Source organism: Grammomys surdaster, unplaced genomic scaffold (genome assembly GCF_004785775.1).
Source record: "Grammomys surdaster isolate TR1022 unplaced genomic scaffold, NIH_TR_1.0 166, whole genome shotgun sequence".
Lineage (NCBI taxonomy): Eukaryota > Metazoa > Chordata > Mammalia > Rodentia > Muridae > Grammomys > Grammomys surdaster.
Window position 1 is genome coordinate 12231479 of NW_021604614.1, and position 20312 is coordinate 12251790.

Genomic DNA, 20312 nt, shown 5'->3' on the forward strand with positions numbered 1-20312 from the left:
TCAAAGGAAGAGCCCCTTTCTACTAGTTCTGAGGTCCAAAGGTCCCACAGGGGTCTCAGATATAAGCCCTGAGCTTCAAGGAGTGACCTGTCAGTATCACCCTCCACACAAACTGAGTGTTGGTAAGGGGACTACTTCACCCTAGGGATCTCTCAGCCTCCAACACAAAGCAGAAGAAGAAGGCAATCAGAGGACTGCCTCAAGAAGAGCTGGCAGGTGCCGCGCAGGAGCCATTCCTCCAAGCAGTGAGTTCCCCTTGCCATCCATCCGCCTGCAAGATGATTGAGAGAGGACACATGTATGTGGCCTCACAGGTTGTAGGTTGGCAGGGGAAGCTAACCCTCTAAGGTCATGGAACAGCCCAGAGAGTGGCCTGTCTTCTGTGAGAAACTTGGGGCTCCTGTGTGCTGGGGTGGGCTGGGGACAGTAGGGCTGTGCTTTCCCTGTGAGTCAGCGTGGCCCATCTGAGAGTTGGAGTGCGTCTTCAGAGCTCCCAGCAAGGTCGTTCCTAGTGCTTGCTTTGCATGTGTGTGGCACGTCAGGATCCCTGTCTCAGGAGCTAGAGCTGGTCCCTTGGGTCAGTGCTGTGCCAGCTTCTGTCCTGTTGACCTCAGCTGATTCTCACCACGCAGCAGGAGAGTTCTTCGCATCCTGAACCATGGAGCTGTGGATGGAGAAGTCAGATTTATAGATCTGGCTGCTCCTTTCTTCTCCTGAGTGGTGGGTGTAAGAACAAAGTAGGGGAGATGGATAACCCTGGGTCACGTTTTCCTGTGAGACCAGGAGGCTCTGGCAGCTGGCCGGCTCAATGCATTTGTCACCTGGGTACTGTACCTCTGAGGGGCTGTAAATTGCACACCCCATGAGGTGGCACCTGCTGCCGCAGGTCACTCAGGCACCTCAAGCAGGTGGCCTCCTAATGAAGTGACTGCAGGACAGGGACCCTGCTGTGAAGCCAGGCACCTCTGCAGGGGATGAGGTGGTCAGAGAGTGAGGGGAGATGCTCCTGACTGTTTCTGTGAAGGCCACCTGCGGCCGGGCAGCCAGGCTGTGGCAGCAAGGGAATGACTGTGAGTGTTCCAAGCCCGTACAGCTTCTGTCAGCCAACCTGTCTGCTGTATGCTTATGGCCTTGTCACTGCCTAGGTCACTTCTAGTCTGTCTGCCCAAGGAAGCTGGCCCCTTGACAGTCATGGAGGAGAAGTCAGATTGGATGGAGGTAAATCAAGACACTTAGAACTGTTGCTGGGTTTTGTTTGTTTGTTTGTTTTTTAAATTATGTGTGTGTTTGTACTTGTGTATGGGGGCAGTGTGTATGCAGACCATGTGGGGGTACATACATGTGTGAAGTGCATTCCCTCCTATTATGTGAGTCCATTGAGTCACACTCAGGTCTTCAGGCTTAGTGACAAGCACCTTTACCACTGAGCTGTTACGCTGGTTCTGAATTACCAGTTTTTGAGGAACAGTCTCATAACATGGCTGTATTGCTATCTGGGTTCTGGCTCCCTTTGGAGGCTGAGCTGCCCAGAGGATTGTCATTGGGAACTGGCTGGACAAGAGCAGACACTGGCTGTCCTTTAATGGTCAGTGGAACTCAAGGCAGATACCTTCTCTTAGCTTCATGTCTATAAAATAGAGATAAAATACCTGCCTTCATGGGCAGCCTGCAAGATGAAAGGAGACAGGTTAGATCAAAGATTGGAGCCCAGTGTGGCCATGCAGGTGGCCTCCAGGGTCCTGTCCCTTGCCTCCATGGACACACCCATATATTGTCCTCTCCTACACGGAGGAGCTGACCTGCATATCTAATAGGTTGGTGCAAGTAACACCATGTCACCTTTAAGACAAAACTATAAAAGACAGTGTGGCTTCCACCATTCTTTCTCTTGGATCGATTGTTCCAGGAAGCTGCTGTCTTATGAGGAGTTTTAGGAAGCTCTCTGGAAAATTCTGGAATTATGATTAGATACAGAGGTAGACTTTTGGCCATCAACCTACACCTGATGTCAGTCACATGAGTGAGTTCTTCAAAAGTGGCTCTTCTAACCCCAGCCAAACTTTCAGATGACCATAGCCCCTGCTTTGGATAACTTACTGATTGTAACCTGCTGAGTGATCCAGAGCAGAGCCACCAGCCAAGCCACTCTAGGTTTCTTAATCAGCAGAAGCAGTGTGAGGTAGTGGATGGTCATTGTCTGAACCATTATTTGTGGTGTGTTTTTTACACAGTCGTAGATACCTGTCCAGGTCTCCAAACCTACCAGGTCCCTTTCTCCTGGGCCAAGGGATCTTTGTTTCCACTGCAAAACTGCTTTATCTACTGACTGCAAAGGTGCTTCTCAGCAGCTCTGATATGTACCTGCAGGTCTTGATGGCCACAGAAGGGTTCCCATTAGGATCCATGCTTTGCTGTATCCACAGCCTGAAAGGTCTCAGAGATGCCCCTGCCTCATGGATCTGGCAGCCGTTGATCTGAATCTGAGGACTGATGAGAATATGAAGGGTGCAGCCCAGCCGTAGAACAGTGATGTGGGTTTCTTGGCCTTGTTTGATAAATGGCTGTAGTTGGGGGGTTCGGGGGGACAGGGCTGTCTGGGCCCTTGTGAGTGTGGAAGTCTGTTCTTCTCCCTCTCCCTCAGCTCAGCCTCTAGGCTGCTGGAGATACCAGCCTTGCTTCCTTGTTCCTCACTTTGTTCTCCGGGCCCCACCACCTCACATGAACTTCACAAAGAGTAAGGAGACGGATGTGCCCTTTCAGGTCCCCTCAGCCTCACTGGGGAGGAGGTGTGGCTTCTGTTGCTCACCTTCTTGTTCAAAGAAGGAGCCTGAAGAAAACCAACTCTAGTGTTCTCAGCTTCCCGAGGCCTCTGAGTCCACTGCACGTGTTTAAGGACGGCTGGGAACCAGGCAGCACAGACGCCGCTGCTTGTGTGTCCACAGCATCAGCTCTTGAAGGCTTCTCTTAATGGTCAGCTGCCTCGAGCCTTTCACAGATGCTATACATCTTCTTAACCATGTCCAAAGACCTGCTGTGTTTTCAGGAATCAAGGATACCAGGATAAGAGAAATATAATTCCTGTCTTGTTTTTTGTTTTTTGTTTTTGTTTTTTTTTAGCCAGAGATGGACAAATAGACAGTGTATGCAACAGTGGCTGACATTTGTGGGATACTCACTTTGCGATTTAGTGACCAGGATGAAGGAGAATGTTGGTCGAGGGAGGGAACACAGAGGGTAGATGGAGAAAGATAATTCTGGAGTAGGCAACATTGTCACAAAAGTGACACGACATATGGTTCCCTGGGGGACCCTAATTCTTGTTTGTTTTTGTTTTTCGAGATAGGGTTTCTCTGTATAGCCCTGGCTGTCCTGGAACTCACTCTGTAGACCAGGCTGGCCTCGAACTCAGAAATCTGCCTGCCTCTGCCTCCCAAGTGCTGGGATTAAAGGCGTGTGCCACCACTGCTCAGACCCCAAGTTCTTATTGCTGTGCTTCATACCTCTCCTACTTTGAGGTTGGCTTGAAGAGCATCTTGTTCATGAAGTGTGCCCGTTCTTATCCTCTTTCTAATAGAGCAACCTTCCCCCCTGAGGTTCTAGTGACCTTTCAGAGGTTTGCTAGAATCACCTGTAAACCTTCATGGACTTGGCGCTTTTTTGAGGGTGGCAGCAGGGAAGGTGTTTGTTTACCATTTAAGTTATTTCACATTTGCTTATTTAAGCTCTGTATTTCTTCTTTCACCCAGAAGCACTTGTCACTCCCACCTTTACCCTAGTTCCAGTTGCCACCTCCTAAAGCCACCAGCCAACTTTTTAGATGCCACTTGTATGTCCAGTGTATTTTGAGCACTGGCGATTGATCAGGAAGCCACATGAAATCCCTGACTAAAATACACTCTTTGATCCTTGTGGTGGTTTGAATGAGAAAGGCCCCAGTAGGCTCATATATTTGAATATTTGGTTCCTAGTTGGTAGAAATATATGGGAAGGATTATGAGTTGTGATCTTGTTGGACGAGGTGTCCATTGTGGGTGGCCTTTGAGTTTTTAAAAGCCCAAGCCAGCCCCACACCTCTGCCTTCAACTTGTGGATAAGCTCTCAGCTACTGCTCTCCTGCCCTGTCTGCCTGCCTACTTCCATTGTCTCTACCATGGTGATAATGGACTCATCCTGTGTAAGTGTAAGCACGCTCTCAACTAAATGCTTTCTTCTATTGGTTGCCTTGGTCACGATGTATCTTCACAGCAATAGAACAGTAACTAAGACAATAATGTAAATGCAGGAAGGAAAGCAAGCAAGGGGAGGGAACAGAGTTTTAGGTAGGGTGGTCAGAAGGGGAATCTCTAGAGGTCTATATAAATCTGTGAAGCAAGTTGTGTGCCAACCAGGAAACCACCAGCAGCAGCAGCGGTAGCAGCAGGGGCAATGATCCTGGGATGGAAGGACACTTAGCAAGTTTGAAAAACTGACTGGGGACAGGACAAGAGGGGACAGGCCATAGGAAGTACGGAGAGAAGCAGAGTGCCATCCTGGGGGACTCAGGTCACTGTGAGGACTTTGGTCTTGATTCTAAGTGCGAATGGAGTCCTGGGAGGCTCCTGATGCAGTGACATGACTCCCTGTCCATCCATAGCTTAACCTGCTCACCATGGGCCCCTCATGGGAGCAAGAGTTAGTGGAACCTGCTTAGAAGTTCTATTTGTAGTGACCTGTGAGTCACCAGCTGGGAGCTTCCAGGTATTTCTAGAGACTTGCTTGGAGGGCAAGCTAGCACCACCCCACCAAGTTGGAAGCAGGTTCCCTTCTTGCTGTGCACATAGAATTTTCCACCTGTGTGAAAAAACCCCAAGTCCCTGGGTCTCAGATGTTAGAAGATCTAAGTCAGGAATATGGAGACCTTCCTTCAGCACCCTGTCCTGACTCTGAGGGAGTTAACTGTATTCTACTCTAACCTAAGCCGCTAGCCTAGGGGAATGTAGTATAGAGTCCTTAGTCTTGACCCTGGCTAGAATTAAGATGTCCCAGGCCTTTCCTACCATCCTGTGGGGTTCCCAGGACCTGTACTGAGAGTTCTCCTCCTGCTTTCAGAGGTTCATGCAGTTAGAGCTGTGGGAGCACTTGGGGTCACCCTTTGCCAGCTCCAGGCTCCCCTATGCCTCCCTGCTTCCCTGCTTTTCTGATACATGGAACAATTTGAATCATTGTCTCCTAGCTATGTGGCCTGGGGGCAAATTACTAACCTTTTCAGGATCTGGTTTCCCCATATGCAAAATGTGGAGCAAAGGATCACGTCAGTTCATCTGCACGGTGTGAGCCTTAGTCGTGTGTCCCAGGGTGGCCTTCTTGAGCTTTCTGGGATGGTTGCCCTGATCCTCTTAAGAAGAGCATTCCTGCCTGATGGGGAGATTACAGTCATAAGCCGTTTGTCCTTACCATTTATGACCTGACCAGGGCCCTGCCATATGCTAAACACCGTTTGTGCGTCATTTGTGTAGTCCTGGAAAAAGCTGGAGCGCCATGCACTATAAACTCTCCACAGTGTAGAGGAAAACCTGAGGCTCAGAGGGATGAGGGAATTTGCCAAGGCCCTCTAGCTGGTTAACAATAGTGCCAGCCCTTGGCAGTCCTCTGTGAATGGCCTCTCTGCAACCAGGAACAGCCACAGGACTGGGTGCTTGGCATGGGCAATCTAGGCTCTGGGACTCCTGTCCTTGCTGTGATATCTCCTCCCTGGCCCCAGTGACCTTCCCTGCCTCTCGCTGACTGTAGATGGTCAGAGACGGGTTCTCTGTAAATACACAAATAAACAAAAAAAGCAAATGATGTAACATCTAGGGAAGTGATTTCCAGAGAGGACATGGCCAGTGCAAAGGCCCCCTATCTAGTTCCTCAGAGAAAGTATTCCCTGGGCCTTCACAGCCCCTGCCTGCCCTCTGGCATCTGGCATGCCACAAGCTATCAGAGAAACAGGGAATCTTGTTTCCGACATACTGGCCAACACGAGGAGCCAATCCCTGGTAAGAAAGGATGCTGCACCAGTCACCATGGAGTGGCTGGCCACTCTTGTGTTCCCAAATGGCATTTGAGAAGTAGCTTTCTGTTGTCTTGTTTTTACAAGACATTTTTACACATAATGTAAACTTTTCTATGCTAGCCATTTGTAAGCACATGTCAGTTCCATGGACTGCGTTCACCATGCTGTGTGGCATTACTCTGCCTGCTTTCTCTTCCCAACAGACACTCTACCCATTAGTGAGTGCTGTGCCTTCCCATACTGTCCTGTCTGTAGATGTCCCTCGGCTGGACAAGCCACATAAGTGGCTCATAGGGCCTGTGGTCTTCTGAATCTGGCTTCTACCACTAAGCAGCATGTTTTCTGGGCCTGCCCATGTTGTTGGGGTAGACATTTGTAAACAAGTGGTGTCTGCTGTGTCACAGAGTGCTTCAGGAGGGACATAAAAAGGTGAGGTCCTGCCATATGTACCGCAAGAGGTGGTAGTAACTCACACTACCCTGCTTGGGCTCCTTAGCTCGGGCTTCTAGACAGGAACGCCTGGAAACCAACAGCCTGTCCCACACGCCTCATTCCACAGCTTCTCCACGCTTCACAGGGTCCTAGGGCGTGCTTAAGAGCATCTCATCTCCGTCTTGTTTCTGTCTGTGAGATAGGAAGAACCTTCCGGGGCCTGATTGAGCGGAGGGCCAGCCCTGTGTGCCTGTGGGAAAGGGGGTGGGGTGGGAAAGGCTGATGGCAAGTCTTACACTGTGATTGCCTTATTTATTAAAAATTAATTGAGGGGCTTTGATGCATCCGGACTTGAGAGGAGCTGACAGGTCATGTGGTCTCTGAAAGCACAGGGCTGGTAATCCATTTTAAAAAACATTGTCTTCTTCTTTTTAATTTAATGGAGGAAATCATTAGCTGGGAGAATGGTAGCGCTGATTTATTTCTGTTTGGGGGAGGGGGGGCAGGAGAGAAGATCGCCTCTAATTGCTGCTTGTTCTAGAAACATGCCAGCCAGACATTCCCATCGGCTGGGACTGCTGGGTTCTGTGGGGGGGTTGCATCACGCTTTCTTTTCTTCAGACCCCAGGGGTGTGGCAAGGGGCTCTCAGGGTGCAGGTGGGTGGCCCTGATGTCAGCAGCAGATCTTCACAATAGGAGCAAAGCTGCTTTTGTGCACAGGGCCCTTAAGTGAGCCTGAGAGGAGTTCGTGTGTCCCTCCGGGGGCGCTTCCCCTAGCTAGCCCGTGTCCAAGACTTCATTCCCAGGGAAACAGGAGCAGGACCCCCCATCTGGGAAAAAGGACTACGTGCCTTCTCTGGGGCTTCATCCGGTTCCAAGGGGAGGCAACTGGGTTCACCCTAAAAATAACCAAAGATGCAAACAGCCAGAGTGCAAATGTTTTTCATATCTGTGGGCCCGAGCATTTAAAGGTACAGCTGTCCTTCCACCGCCACAATATGTCTTTCCTAGAGCAGAGAGTAACTTTGGGGTGACCTGGGCTTTAGAGGATCCCCATCTTCTAGCACCAAAAGTTGAGGTCTGCCTGGGCTGCTGTGTGCATGCCTCTGCCCTGGAGGCACCACACACCTGGCGGAGGATGTCACAAGCCCTGAGGCCCATCACAAGACAAGGGGTGCAGGCAGACCCAGCCAAGTATAGCCATACCATGAAGCCTCATGCATCCGAAGGTGGGGTCCTCCTGACTTCAATTTACCAAGTCTGTCCAGCCAGGAAAAAAAAAATGGGTAAAGTAGTTCTCAGAGAAAGGATGGCTATAAATAGCTAGACAGGATGTGGAAAAGGTGAGAGGCAAATTGCTGCCAAGGCTGTAGGCCCAGCTGCAGAGCAGGGCTGAAAGTCTAGCCCTCAGCCTGACCAGGCTGTTGCCCTGGCTTCCCAAGGCTCTGCTCCTCAGATGAAATGTGTGTTTCAGGCATTTCCTGGCCTCCCACTCTCTTCTCTGCCATGTCCTGAGGCCGTCTGAGGCTCCTAGGCCTTTACATTACAGTTAAGACCCATGTATGGTGTGGTACAAGACTTGGATCCCAGCGCTCAGGAGGCAGAGACAGGAGTTCTAGGCCAGCCAGGGCTATAGAGTGAGACTCTGTTGAAGAAACAAACTAATAAAGTATGATTAGGAACTTTTGGTTCTCTAGTCAATTCTCCCTGAATGTGTCACATCTGAGGGGACATCCTGACAGGGCTAACCATATAAGAGAAGCCATTGTGAAGTTTAGGGGGAGAGTCCTGTGACACTGAATACGGCCACATCTTAGGGGTCATGGGCTTGGGCTCCAGGGCAAGTGGCTTTGTCGTTGGGTAGGACCAGGAGCTAAGGTCTGCATATAAATCATGGCCTGGCACAGACACATGAATTGAGGTACTTGCTCTGCGGCTTCTCCATCTATCTGCCTGTCATTCATTCAGCCATCTACTCATCCATCTTTTCCGATTCACATATCTGTCCATTCATTCACCCATCTGTCTGCGTACTCACTTTTTTTTTTTTTTTTTTTTGGTTTTTCGAGACAGGGTTTCTCTGTGCAGCCCTGGCTGTCCTGGAACTCACTCTGTAGACCAGGCTAGCCTCGAACTCAGAGATCCGCCTACCTCTGCCTCTCAAGTGCTAGTATTAAAGGCGTGCGCCACCACCGCCCGGCGCGTACTCACTTTTTATTCATCCATTTAAAACATTTGCTCAGTGCCTGTGTGTACCAGGTATTCTCTCTCACAGGTGCACCCTAGGATGCAATGGTGACTACAACCACCCTACAAGTCTCCATCTAGTATGTGAGATAGACAGCTTTTTATTTGGTGGCTTTGGTTCTTTTTTTTTTTTTTTGAGACAGGGTTTCTCTGTGTAGCCCTGGGTGTCCTGGAACTTCCTCTGTAGACCACGCTGGCCTCAAACTCATAGAGATCTACCTACTAGATTAAATCCCAAGTACTGAAAACAAAGGCATATGCTGTCCGTCCCAGCATGACAGACAGTTTTACAAAGGAAGATGCTACCGCACAGATGAACTGCTAAGTGTAAGAAGCATAGCAGGACCAGGGTGTAATTCCATGTGCTGTAATGATGCCGTAAAGTTGGGTCACTGGAGTCAGATCCATAGAGACAGAAGTAAAATGGACGGTACCGGGGTGGGGTGGGGTGGAGTTAGTGTTTAATGAGTGCAGATCTGGTTTAGGAAATGAAAAGGTTGTAGAGAGAGTGGGGTGGGCTGCATAGCCATGTTAATATCCTTAATGCCACGGAGCCAAGCACTTAACAAGCTATCAGGATAGCAAATGTTAGCATTTACCACTATTTGGAAAGAAAAACATCAAAGACCAGTAGATCGTATATTAGGTAAGGTTGATACCATGGAAACAACGAGAGGGTCAAGGGAAAGCCAGGGCAGGACTCAGAGTTAACTAAGTGGTCAAGGCAGCCTGAGTAATATGTGCTTACGCAGAGGCTAGCGGAGGAGGTTGTGCAGGTGCAAACGCCCTGCGGGAAGAGATGGACCCCAGTCTGGACAGCATGAATAAGAGGCAGGGAGGCCACTGGGGATTGGAGCTGTGAGAGGCAAGATTTCCCTACAGGTTTGTGTTGGGTCCCCTGGGCCTTCTGCTACAGGAACACGGGAAGCTGGGAGGCAAGGAAAGGCTTTGCAGGAGAGGACAGGCCTGTTCTCAGCAGCGCCTGCCAGTTCAGGACAGAGCAACAGGGTCCTGTTTGACAGTTGCCCCTCAGTGTCTGAGGCATTGTTTCTACCAGAGTGCTCCATCCCTTTCTGTAGAAGACAGTGTACTGCATATGCCCCTCGAATGTCCTCCAGGACACCTCAGCTCATCTCTCTAGGCTATCTGTGGTGCCAAACACTCTAGAGCCCTGTGAGGATCTTTCACACTGCACCATTCCCACAAAGAACTGTCCCACTGTACCATTCAGGGAATTAACAACAAGAAAAAAAGGCCTGCACATGCTGAGTACAGATGCGATTCCTTTTCTTCAGTATTTTCCATTTCAAGTCTGTGGTTAGTTGACTCTCTGGATGTGGAAACCACAGAGATTGAGGCCAACTGTGCCTTGTGGCTGTGTTTAAATTTGCCCTATTTGTTGGAGTCCTCCTGGCCACCTTACTGTTATCCCACACATACTAGGCAGGTTCATGTGACTAGGGACGGGAGAGCAATGGTGTACTCTTTCTCATCTCTGTTGTCTTGACTTTGAGGCAAATAGCTCTTTGCCTGGCCAGTACTGGAGGTCCCAGGAGAATGAGCTTGTACAACCAACCCTCCATGCCAAGATGACCATGGGCCTGGGACCAGCCATGCTAGATGAGCCCTCTGAGTGTGTCCTTATGCATCTCCTGAGGGAGGGGGTGGTTTCAGAGTGTGGTCTGGGTTACTATGCAGTGGGAGTCTGGAGGGCAGCAGGGGTGTGGGGGGCAGTCTCCCTGAGTACCTGATGCTCAGCCTAGTCTGGAACCAAGGTTGCATAACCACACAGAATTCTGCTGATGCATCGAGATGGTAGGGAAGTTCCAATCCTACAGCCCCTGGCCAGGCATTCCGGGATGACATCAGGAGTTGCTGGGGGAAACGGGGGAAGGGAGTGGTTCTAGAACAGGGCAGAGGAGGATCCAGGCCTGAGGTTCAGAGACTCTTGTCATTATGGAGTCTAAGGAGCCTACTCCCCAGCTGCTATCTGTTTGGTTCCCTGAGAGCCCCACCACATACCCTCTGTCCTTCTAGATAGGCCTTGGCCCAGGCTGTACAACGAAGCCTCCCCACACCCCAGACAGCTCAGGTAAGTGGAGAGAGGAAAGGGAAAGGTAGAGATTGGGGAGCTAGGCCATTTGTTTCCTCTACCTTTAGAGCTGTCCTGTCCCTGGTGATCACCACAGCTCCATGTAAGTCTTTAATTTCAGTTGTAAATAAAAGCAAAGCAACATTATCCATCAGCACCAGCCACAGTTTGAGTGTCAGTGGCCACCTAGGCCTATGGGGTCACAACAGCTGCGCCTGGCTGGTAGAGGTGTAGAAGGTGGCCATCCCCACGGAGCAGTCACCTGGGCAGTGTCGGCCTTGTATCTGAAGCAACTCCAATGGGAGACAGGTTGTACAGCCAGGAATGCCGGTGGCACAGAACTCACCTTCATCTGTCAAAGAAGGTGTGGAGTGGGGGGTGCCTGTAAATCCTTCTGCCCAGCTGGCGGCTTCCCTGAGACAGAGGAGGCTGAGGCCACTTCGAGCCTTTTGCCTTTGTCCCCACGTCAGGCAAAGGAGAGCCTTGCTCATTGGAAAGACAAGCGGATGAACATTTAGTTTGGGGTCTCTGAGACTTGCAGCATGGAGATTAAATGCCCAGAACACTTCTTTAGGTTGTGGGGAGAGGAATGAGAGGAGAACTGAAGTGTAGAAATAACCCCATCCTGTGGTGAGTAGATATGTACAATGGGGTCTGTCTAATCTATAGGATATTATTCTGCCTTGAAGGAAGGGAGCAACCTACATAGGTTATAACCTTGTATAAACTTTGAGAACAAACATGATAAGTGAAAGAAGCCAGTCCCAAAAGGTTGCATACAGTCTGTAATTCCATTTATATGAAACACCCAAAGTCGAGGCCAGCCTGGTCTACAGAGTGAGTTCCAGGACAGCCAAGGCTATACAGAGAAACCTTGTCTCAAAAAACCAAAAAAAAAAAAAGAAGAAAAGAAAAGAAAAGAAAGAAAGAAAGAAAGACACCCAAAGCAAACATGTCAGTGGACAGTAGACTAGTGGTGGTCAGGGGCTAGAGAGTAGTAGTAATGAAGTGGCTCTCCCACGCTCTCCTTTTGGGGTCATGCAAATATTTACTACCAGATAAAGGTGGTAGTTGTACCACACTGTGGATAGACTTCATGCTACTAAAGTGTACACGCTCAACTGATGAAAACAGTAAATTCTTTGTTCTATCTTTTTTTTTTTTTTACTTAACAATAGGAAAGTGAGAGGAAACAGAAATCTGGGTAGTAAATCTACATGTTTCTTATAACATTTTTCTGATTGATTCATATACTGGGATATTTTCATAAGGAATTATTGAAGTGGGGCTAGGAAAAGGAAATGTTTTGCCGACTGCAGGCTTCCGAGGCAAGGTGGGGGGCATGGTACCCTCAGATGTCCCCTCAAGAGCAACAGACCTAGAGGCACTGCTGTTGGCTCCAGGTTTGCCCGCCAAGTGCACAAGGGGAGGCAGGGCATTGGATGCTGCCCCAATGCTTCCAACTGGATCTGGAAGGACACAGCGTCCACAGCCTCAGCCTTCCCTACATCTGCCAGCATCACGATGCCCCAGAGCGCAGCTTGGTAGAGAAAATGGTCCTGTCTCAGTTTGTACCAAGGAAATGAAAACACAGAGATGTGACCAGACTGGCAATGGCCCTGTGATCTCCGAAGGGAGAAAAAAGACTCCAGCCCAGGTTCCTGTCCTTCCCCCCCACCCCCACCCCAGCCACCTTGCAGCCAGAGGCTGTGTGAGGCTGGGGACAGAGCCAGCCCTGCTGTGGGTTTGCACAGCAGTTGCAGCAAGGTTGGTAGTGTGCAGGTGGGAGATACAGCCCAGTGTGGGTCTGGTCCAGGGTGCCCATGATACGGTCTCTTCTTTAACCAGTAGGTGCCCTGCAGCCTTCCATCTTGGCTTCCTGCCTAATGGCTCTGGGCCACAGAAGCTTTCCTGTGGGTGGGCATCCCCTCCTTCCTGAGGGTGGGAAAGTATGACTCAGGGTTTGGTGGCTGAGTTTTAGAAACAGGAGGCAAGGATAGGAAGGCAGTGCTTCTAAAAGGCCTGGGGAGGGGACTGCCTGTCTGTTCCAGGACTTTGACCTTGGGTTGTGAGTGAGCAGCTGAGGTCAGAGGCTTGAAGAGGCAGGTCCAGGGTCCCAGATGCAGAGTGGATGAGCAGCCTGAGTTAGGGAGGCTTCCTGGGCTTTGCTTTTCCTCAGAGTGGCTGTAGTGGAGGGCTGTTTTCGCCCACCGTCCAGCCATGCCCCACCCTGCCTTGGTGAGCAGGCTAAGGCCTGTTTGGGGAGGTTGCCACAGCAGAACTCTGTGGGATTGGCTCCGCTGACGCCTTCCCCTGGCATATGGCTCCTCCACCCGCCTCAAGCTCTGCCAGCGGCTCCCCTTTCTCCATGGCAACTTAGCTCAGTGGTCCCAGTGGAGGAGAGAGAATCAATTCTCCCTCCTTCCCGCCCTCCCGCTCCACTCCCCACCCCTTCCTCTCCCGCTTGCCTTCTTCCTTGCCTCTGTTGTCCCTGAGTGGTGGCTCCTCACACAGCCAGGGGACTGTGTGCTGGCACTTCCAGGCATGAGCTGCCTGGAGCGCTGCAGGCCGGGGGCGGCTCTCTGAGACCTGCACATGGGAAGCCAGCAGAGCCTGCAGGATGGGGCTGCTGAGCAGGGCTCCAGCCAGCACCTGCTGCTGCGCGCGAGGCTCCAGCTCTGGTCCCTTGGTGCCCCGCTCCCCTTACCTCGTGTTGGCTTCCTGAAAGGTAATTTTCTGCTTCTTCTTGAACACGTCTCAGCCTTAGGCTAGGTTTATTAGCGAGGAAGGCTCCATCTGGTCAAGGGTCTGTTTGCTTTCTCTCCAAAAAGCTGGGATGGAGGGAGAGCTGGAAGGAGAGGCCTGGCCCGGCCTGCTCAGGCACAGCCTATTTGGGCAGAGTTGGAGTACGTACACAGCCTCTCTCCTGAGTAGCTCCCAGGATGGAGGACATTGCGCTGCTGTGCTTCCAATTTTGCCTGTGATTGCTAGAGCACACACAGTCTGCTTTCCTAGAGCGTGGAGGCACCAAGGAAAGGAGGAAATTCAGAGACGCTCACGTGCCCCCCAGCGGGCAGAGCTCTGCCTACAGCCTGCCTGGCTTTCTGGCTGACTAGTCTTCAATCCTCTGGAAACCGGCACTCAGTGTGGAACTGTTTTGTCACTCCACCAAGATTTCATGAGAGCGCTATGAGGAGACTCGTCTCCCAGCTTGTTTCAGGTGGACTGGTCCTGCTGGTGTGTCCTGTGTCCATCTTAAGATACCCCTGTTACCGTGGGATTCTAAGACTACTGTCTGGTGGGTGAGCAGTGTCCATCTCTTTCCACCCTGGCAATGGCATTTGGAGAGGGAGTTGGTGATGTTGACCCCTATACAACCCAGCCCAGGAGGCAGGCAGCGCCCACCCCCACCCCATCGCCCCTCCTTCCTGTGCAGCTGGCAGTGGAAAAAAAGAATCCTCGGTTGTCAACAAGAACATCTCCTGTGTTGATGGAAAGTGAGGGCCGAAGATACCGTATTTAGCACCCATTTCTTAGAAGCTACAGGCTTGAGTGGTGTCTGTGTGTAAGCCTTGTCTGATCTTTAAATAGAAAAACGCACACCAAGTAGCCCTGTCTGACTCACGGGAGCATCAAAGTTTAGTGTGGTCTTAGAGAATCCATACCCAACTCTGAAAGAGGTTCACAGCTCAGGGGGCTGCCCACAGCGGAGTTGGGCCATTCAGTGGTGGACCTGAGTTGCCAGTGCTGAGGCCAAGGCTGAGATGTACGTAACTCTCCCGAGTGTCTAGAATACAGTAGGACTCGGGATCTTGTTGCTAACTCAGGTCATGGCCACCTGATTGTGCTCTATTTTTGTTTCTGCGTTCTCCTTGACAGATTGCTCTGATAATGGCATCAGAACCTCGACAGCAGCTCAAGGCCTGTGTAGTGCTGTGCTTGACTGTTTCTTCTTCGTGACCCCTTTCTTTAAAACTGCATGAAAGCCGCCACAGACTGTGTTTCTAGTGCTTTCCTCCTGGTCAGTAAAACGGCCCCAATGGGCAGGGCAAGGAGGCTGTGTCTCCAGCAGCACAGCTTCCAGGCTCTGAGCTTACTAAGACCCTCCCGGCATCTGGCGCTGTGCAGGCTTCTCAGTGGCATTCATTACCCATGTCTGGGTTTGTCGGCTGGCTGTGAATTCTGATGGGTTTACAAGCTGGTGGTGCTGGGGAAGCAGTGTGCTGGGTTTGTTTTGTTTGTCTGAGAATGGAAAATAGGATGTGACACGTAAAGGCAAGCCCTCAAGTACAGCTCTGCTCTCATCTCTGCTCTCGGCTTGGGTGGGGGGCTGGTCTAGTGTTGCCACTGCCACCTCTGCTATCACAGCAAGATTCCTTTTGTCCCGGAGTCTTTCATGCTCCCCCAGGACCAGCCAAACGCCCATTCTGATCATTCAATTGGCAGACCCGGAAAGGACAGCAAGAGCTGAGCTCAGGAGAGGTAGGCTCCGCCTCCCACTGCCTGTATCCCAGGTAGACCCTGAGTGCCTCCCTCCAGCCCTCCCTCCTCCTACCCAAGTCCTTGCTTAGTGGATGCTCCCAAGTGTGATTGTGATTGCAAGATTGCACATAGTGCTGACTTACGTGAAAGCATCTTGGGGAGCTGCAGAGGGTGTGAGAACAGCTTGGAGAGGTGGGAACCCTGGCTGCCGATGGCCTCAGCCAGCGAGAGTGTAGAAGGCTCATTCCAGGAAAAGTGGAATAATCACCGTATTGGCTGACTTTCAAGCGATGAGTGGTTCTTTCTTCTTTAATTTGACAGGAGCGCCAGGATTCAGGGAAGGGATGGCGGGAAGCAGGGGAACCTGTGGTTCACACAGACCTCATGAGGCCCTGGTGCTGTAAGGGAAAAGTTCAATGCTTTTTTCCCATGCTAGATTGAGCACCCAGACTATGCCCAGGCAGGACAGGCAGCTCGACCCCTATTCAGGGATTCTGGGGCTCAGGAGAGTATCTTTCTGGGAGGTTGAGCCTTTGTCCCCACCTAGGGTCCCCATGCATAGCTTTAAAAAAGTCTCTTAGTGTATTAACTGAATGACCTTAACTGAACAGAAAGAAGGAAGCTCATGAGTTAAAGATTCCCATGCTCTTGTGATTTCCTTGGACACATACATACGTGCATATGCATGCACACTTGTTCATCCTCTTCCTGTGTGTGCACACACATACCCATGCATGTGCATACCCACATGTAAATAAGCTTGAACCACACACAGACACATGTGCCCCTTCTGCTAGCTCATGTATCTGTTGACATTCTGTTCATGTGCTCCATGGTCGTGAGAACTGTTCCCTGCACTGGCAGGATCACTCAGTGTGCCTTTACTCATTTCTTTTCAGCTCACTGTCTAAGCTGAGTAAGGCAGACTGACCTTGTCCACTTCTAGAAAGAGAATCCACCCTCTCTCTTCTCCTGCCCCCCTCTCCTTATCCTGTACGACAGTGTCTGGGACATTACAGAACTTGGTGTGTTCTTCTGCCAGAGAAGCATGTAGATGCTCATTCATTGAAAGTCTCCAGCCCTAAGGGAAAGAGATTGTCAGAGAGATATTGATGGGCTTAAGATGCAGTGAGATGAAAATCTCTGTGTGTGGTGTGTAGGTACAGCTGTCTGGTATGTGTGCATATGTAATGTGTGTGCATCTGAGATTGCATTGTATATGTGGTTTGTGATAGGTGGATGTGAGGGAGTGTGTATATAAATGTGGGGCATATACATTTTGTGTATGGCTGTGCATGTGTGTGGCCTGTGAATTGTTTACAGTGTGTATATATAAATGTATGGATGTATGCCTGTATTTCTTCTTCATGTGTGTGTGTGTGTATGTGTGTATTACCTGTGGTATGTAGGAATGAGGCTGTGTGCGTGTGTATATTTGGTATTTGTATAACTGCATATGTGTGGTATGTGCCTGTATAGTTGTGGCATGTGTAGTGTGTTGTATGTTTGCATGTGAGCTGTGTTCAAGTCGTGAGTGTTTTGTAGTATGTTCATTTTATTTGTGGTGTCTGAGTATTTTTGTGTATCTACAGGGCTCTGTGAAAGTGTATTTGTGGTATTGTGTGCATGAATGTGAGGGTACACATGTACATATGTGTGGTATGGATGTGTAGGTGATATATTGGTGTTCTGTGTACATGTGTGTTATTTGTTATATGTGAGGGTGCAAATAAATATTGTATGTGATATGTGTATATCCATGATGTGCTATGTATGTATGCAGGGTCTGGGTGGTGTGCTAATGTGTATATGTATGAGATGCTGTGGGTGGTGTGTTTGTGTGTGCACTGGACTTTGTGTAAGCATATGTGTATGTGCTCATACATGTGTAGTGTTCTATGAACATGTGGGTAGTTGTATGATAATCCATATATGTGTACTTGCAAGATGTTATATGTAATATGTGGTGTGTATGTGGTGTATCTGTGTGTGTGTGTTTTCTGTGTGTGCTTGTATGTCTATGTGACTTCTACATTGCCCAGTTTTGGATGCTTGGGCATCTTGGCTTCCTATTCCTTTTCCATCTACTGTCTCAGTTTCCAGAGCAGCTCTGGGCAGATGGTTTTGAGTGACTGTCCTGGAATCTTACTGACTATTGCATGGGTACTTTTATCATTCCATCTCATGGAATGTTATGCTGACACCCCATTTCACAAGTTCACGTGCCACCTCAGAGTTTGATCAGCCTGTGCCGTGAAGGTAGAGCCAGAACCCTGTTCTCTGGACTAACTCGTGCATCATTTACACATGCGGCTGCTCTGTGAGGCAGGCCCTTGGCTCGAGATGAAAGCTAGACCTGACTCTTGCCTTAGGAGGAAGCCTGCATGGAAGCAGGCTAAGCAAGCAGGAGGGCAGCCCAAGAAGGAAGTGCTCATTCCACTGGCCTCCTTTCCCTTCATCCCAGCTAGCTGAAGGGGAAGCTTGGGGAAACAGTGGAAAGGAATTCCTGTCGCCAGCCTACCCTTTCACCCATGGCTCCTGCTTAGGGTACAGTTCAAGACTCAACTGTGAAGTAGAGAATACAGCACACCCAGACACCACTCCCCTGACCCCACCATTTTTATTCTGCTGTAGACTCAATGATTCTCACTTAAAAGCTATCCCACAGTCAGGAAGATGATGCGTTACAGAGCCTGTTTATCTTATACTAGTGTCTTAAATGTCAATGGCTTATGTAGTGGGAGGGACTGTGTACATCATGGGACCTATGCCTCAGTTTCCTGCCTGTAACATGCAGAGAACACTGTCTGCTTCACGTGCCTAACATTCACAACAGATGTGAAGGAACTGGACGGGGTGTGTCAGCGGTGGTGGAGGTAGTAGGGCTGTTGTGGACAAATCGTTCCATAGCTGCTTTAATGGGCCAGGACAGATACTATGCCCCTTTAGACAGATGCATAGGGAGAGGCACGGACATAAAGTGGTGCAAAAGGAGAGGAATCTGCAATTCTTGTTAGATATGTGGGAGTTCTTGTTTTCATTTTATAATTTTTCTGAAAATTGGAGATTATGAAGAAAGGGCTTTTTGTTTTGTTTGCTTATTTTTTTTGTTTGTTTTGCCTTAGACAATTGAGGATTCTTCTTAAAAGGTAGGTAGAATTCGAGGTAACACAGGCATATTCTCATCTTAAGGAATCTCCTAGAAGTCCAGTGAATAAAAGCTGTCAGTGGCCGTGCAGCCCTGAGATGAGAAGAGGGAACCGAGGAGGAGAGGGGTTGCCTGTAGCTTCTAGATTACCAGCCTGAAGCAGTTTCCTCTAAACATGAAAGACTCTGGGGTGCGGCCTAAGAGTCAAGGTTCTGTTGCCCAGAGTGGTCCTAGCTGCACCTTTTCACGTGCTAGGTGAGAGGAAACTGGATCTTACACTGGTGTCAGGACTGGGTACTGGTGGTGGTGGTGTTCATTTGTTCCTGCAGTAGTGGGTTTCCTGGTAAGGTGAGTTTTGTATGCCCCCACCCCATTGCTGTGAGCTCCCTTCCCCTAAATGTTCAACTCAAAACCTTGACAGCTGTCACAGGGAGTCCTAGGCCCACCGACCAAGAGTCTGGAGTCTCTGCTCTGTACCAGGAGACCTTCTCTGAGCTGCCATTGTCCCTTGACAAAACCAGGCTTGATGGAACTGTATGAACTATGCCAGAGAGCTGGGAGGGGGTGTTGGAGAGGGAAGGAAAGGGGCTCTTGCCAGCTTAGCTCCCTGTCTGTATTTTCAGTAGCTACCCTTTTTTTTTTTTTTTTTTTTTTTTTTTTTGCCTCAGTTTTCCACTTGTTGGGACGAGAACCCCTCACAAGCTTCAAATGCAGGGATGAGGGAGGAAAGCAAGTCCAAAGGCCCTGTTCTTGTCCCTGTTCTGCCATCAGCCTGCTCATGAGATCCTGGCGAGTCCCTTGGCCTCTCTGAGCCTGTTCCTGGTTTGCATGATAGGGTTAGTGACAGCACCCTCACAAGCTGTAGAGGACAAAAGGCAGAACATCTCTGCAGCACGCTTTCTTCCGCTTTCTTCCGTGTCAATGCCCTTGTAAAGTACTTCACAGCTTTCTAGGCGTGTACACACCACCTATGGCTGTGAGCAGGCTTAGTCAGGACTGCTCAGGCAGGGAGTGGGGATTAGTTAATTTTAAAACATTCTTGCTACCTTGTTTCATTTGCTTAGGGTGTTAGTCTCTGAAGTCCTATCTCCAGGTTGGGGCTGCATGGGGCTCCTGGGATGGGGGTGGGGTGGGGACTGGGCTGCTTGGGGGCAGGAACTTCGTCAGACAGTAGGAAGTGCAAAGTGTGGCAGCAACACAGACCCAGATTTGAATCCCGGCTGTGTGATTCATGGGATCTGCTGAATTCCATTGTACCTTTGCTTCCAGGTGTGCGGATCAGGGCAGTAGTCCCCATTGTCCCTCATGCTGTGTGTAACTCCAAGTCTCGGCTCCTTTCTCCATCATAAGAGAGGCACGGGCACAGGTGATGACTTCACAGGGCCTACCTCCAAATGTCCACTCTGTATCAAAGTTTGTCCTGGTATTGAGGCCAGGACAGTCCTTCTAAACTGTCTGTACCTCACCAATACAGACTCCAGTGTGTTCCCTAGATCAGGCTAGACCCTTGGGGTTAGGGGTAGCATTGGCGCTCACCAACCCTCAGGTCTTTCTGACTGTCCCTTATAAAAACATCTTTTATTCTTCTGAGACTTGCTGTTGAATATACTCACCCTTTCTAGTTCTTTCTGAGCTCTGGCTAGCTGGTTCACCTCAGCTATTCTGGTTTGAAACTCCTTTCCAAGCTGACTGATTCAAACAGGCTGCTTTCTGCTTCTATTTCAGTTCCACTGTTTGTCCTCAAACTAACTCTGTCAATCTGTTCTAATCTTCTGGCTCCTTCTTATTCTCTGTCTCCTTCTGTCCTCACCTGTGTCTACCTTGTTCTCTCTCTCTCTCTCTCTCTCTCTCTCTCTCTCTCTCTCTCTCTCTCTCTC

At 49.8% G+C, this 20312-nt stretch overlaps 1 protein-coding gene across 8 annotated transcripts in view; it reads left to right on the forward strand.

Moving 5' to 3' along the window:
- Pitpnm2 (phosphatidylinositol transfer protein membrane associated 2) overlaps positions 1 to 20312 on the forward strand; it is a 132167-nt gene that overhangs the window by 48060 nt on the left and 63795 nt on the right. Inside the window, exon 1 of one of the 8 annotated variants that reach the window (XM_028765869.1) lies at positions 1165 to 1218. The exons of 5 other annotated variants lie outside the window; for them this stretch is intronic. The gene's annotated coding sequence lies outside the window, so the exon portion shown is untranslated. Of the gene's footprint in view, positions 1 to 1164; positions 1219 to 13414; positions 13534 to 15182; positions 15288 to 20312 lie in introns of those variants that run through there. 2 more of the 8 variants (XM_028765867.1, XM_028765866.1) reach the window with 2 other exon arrangements.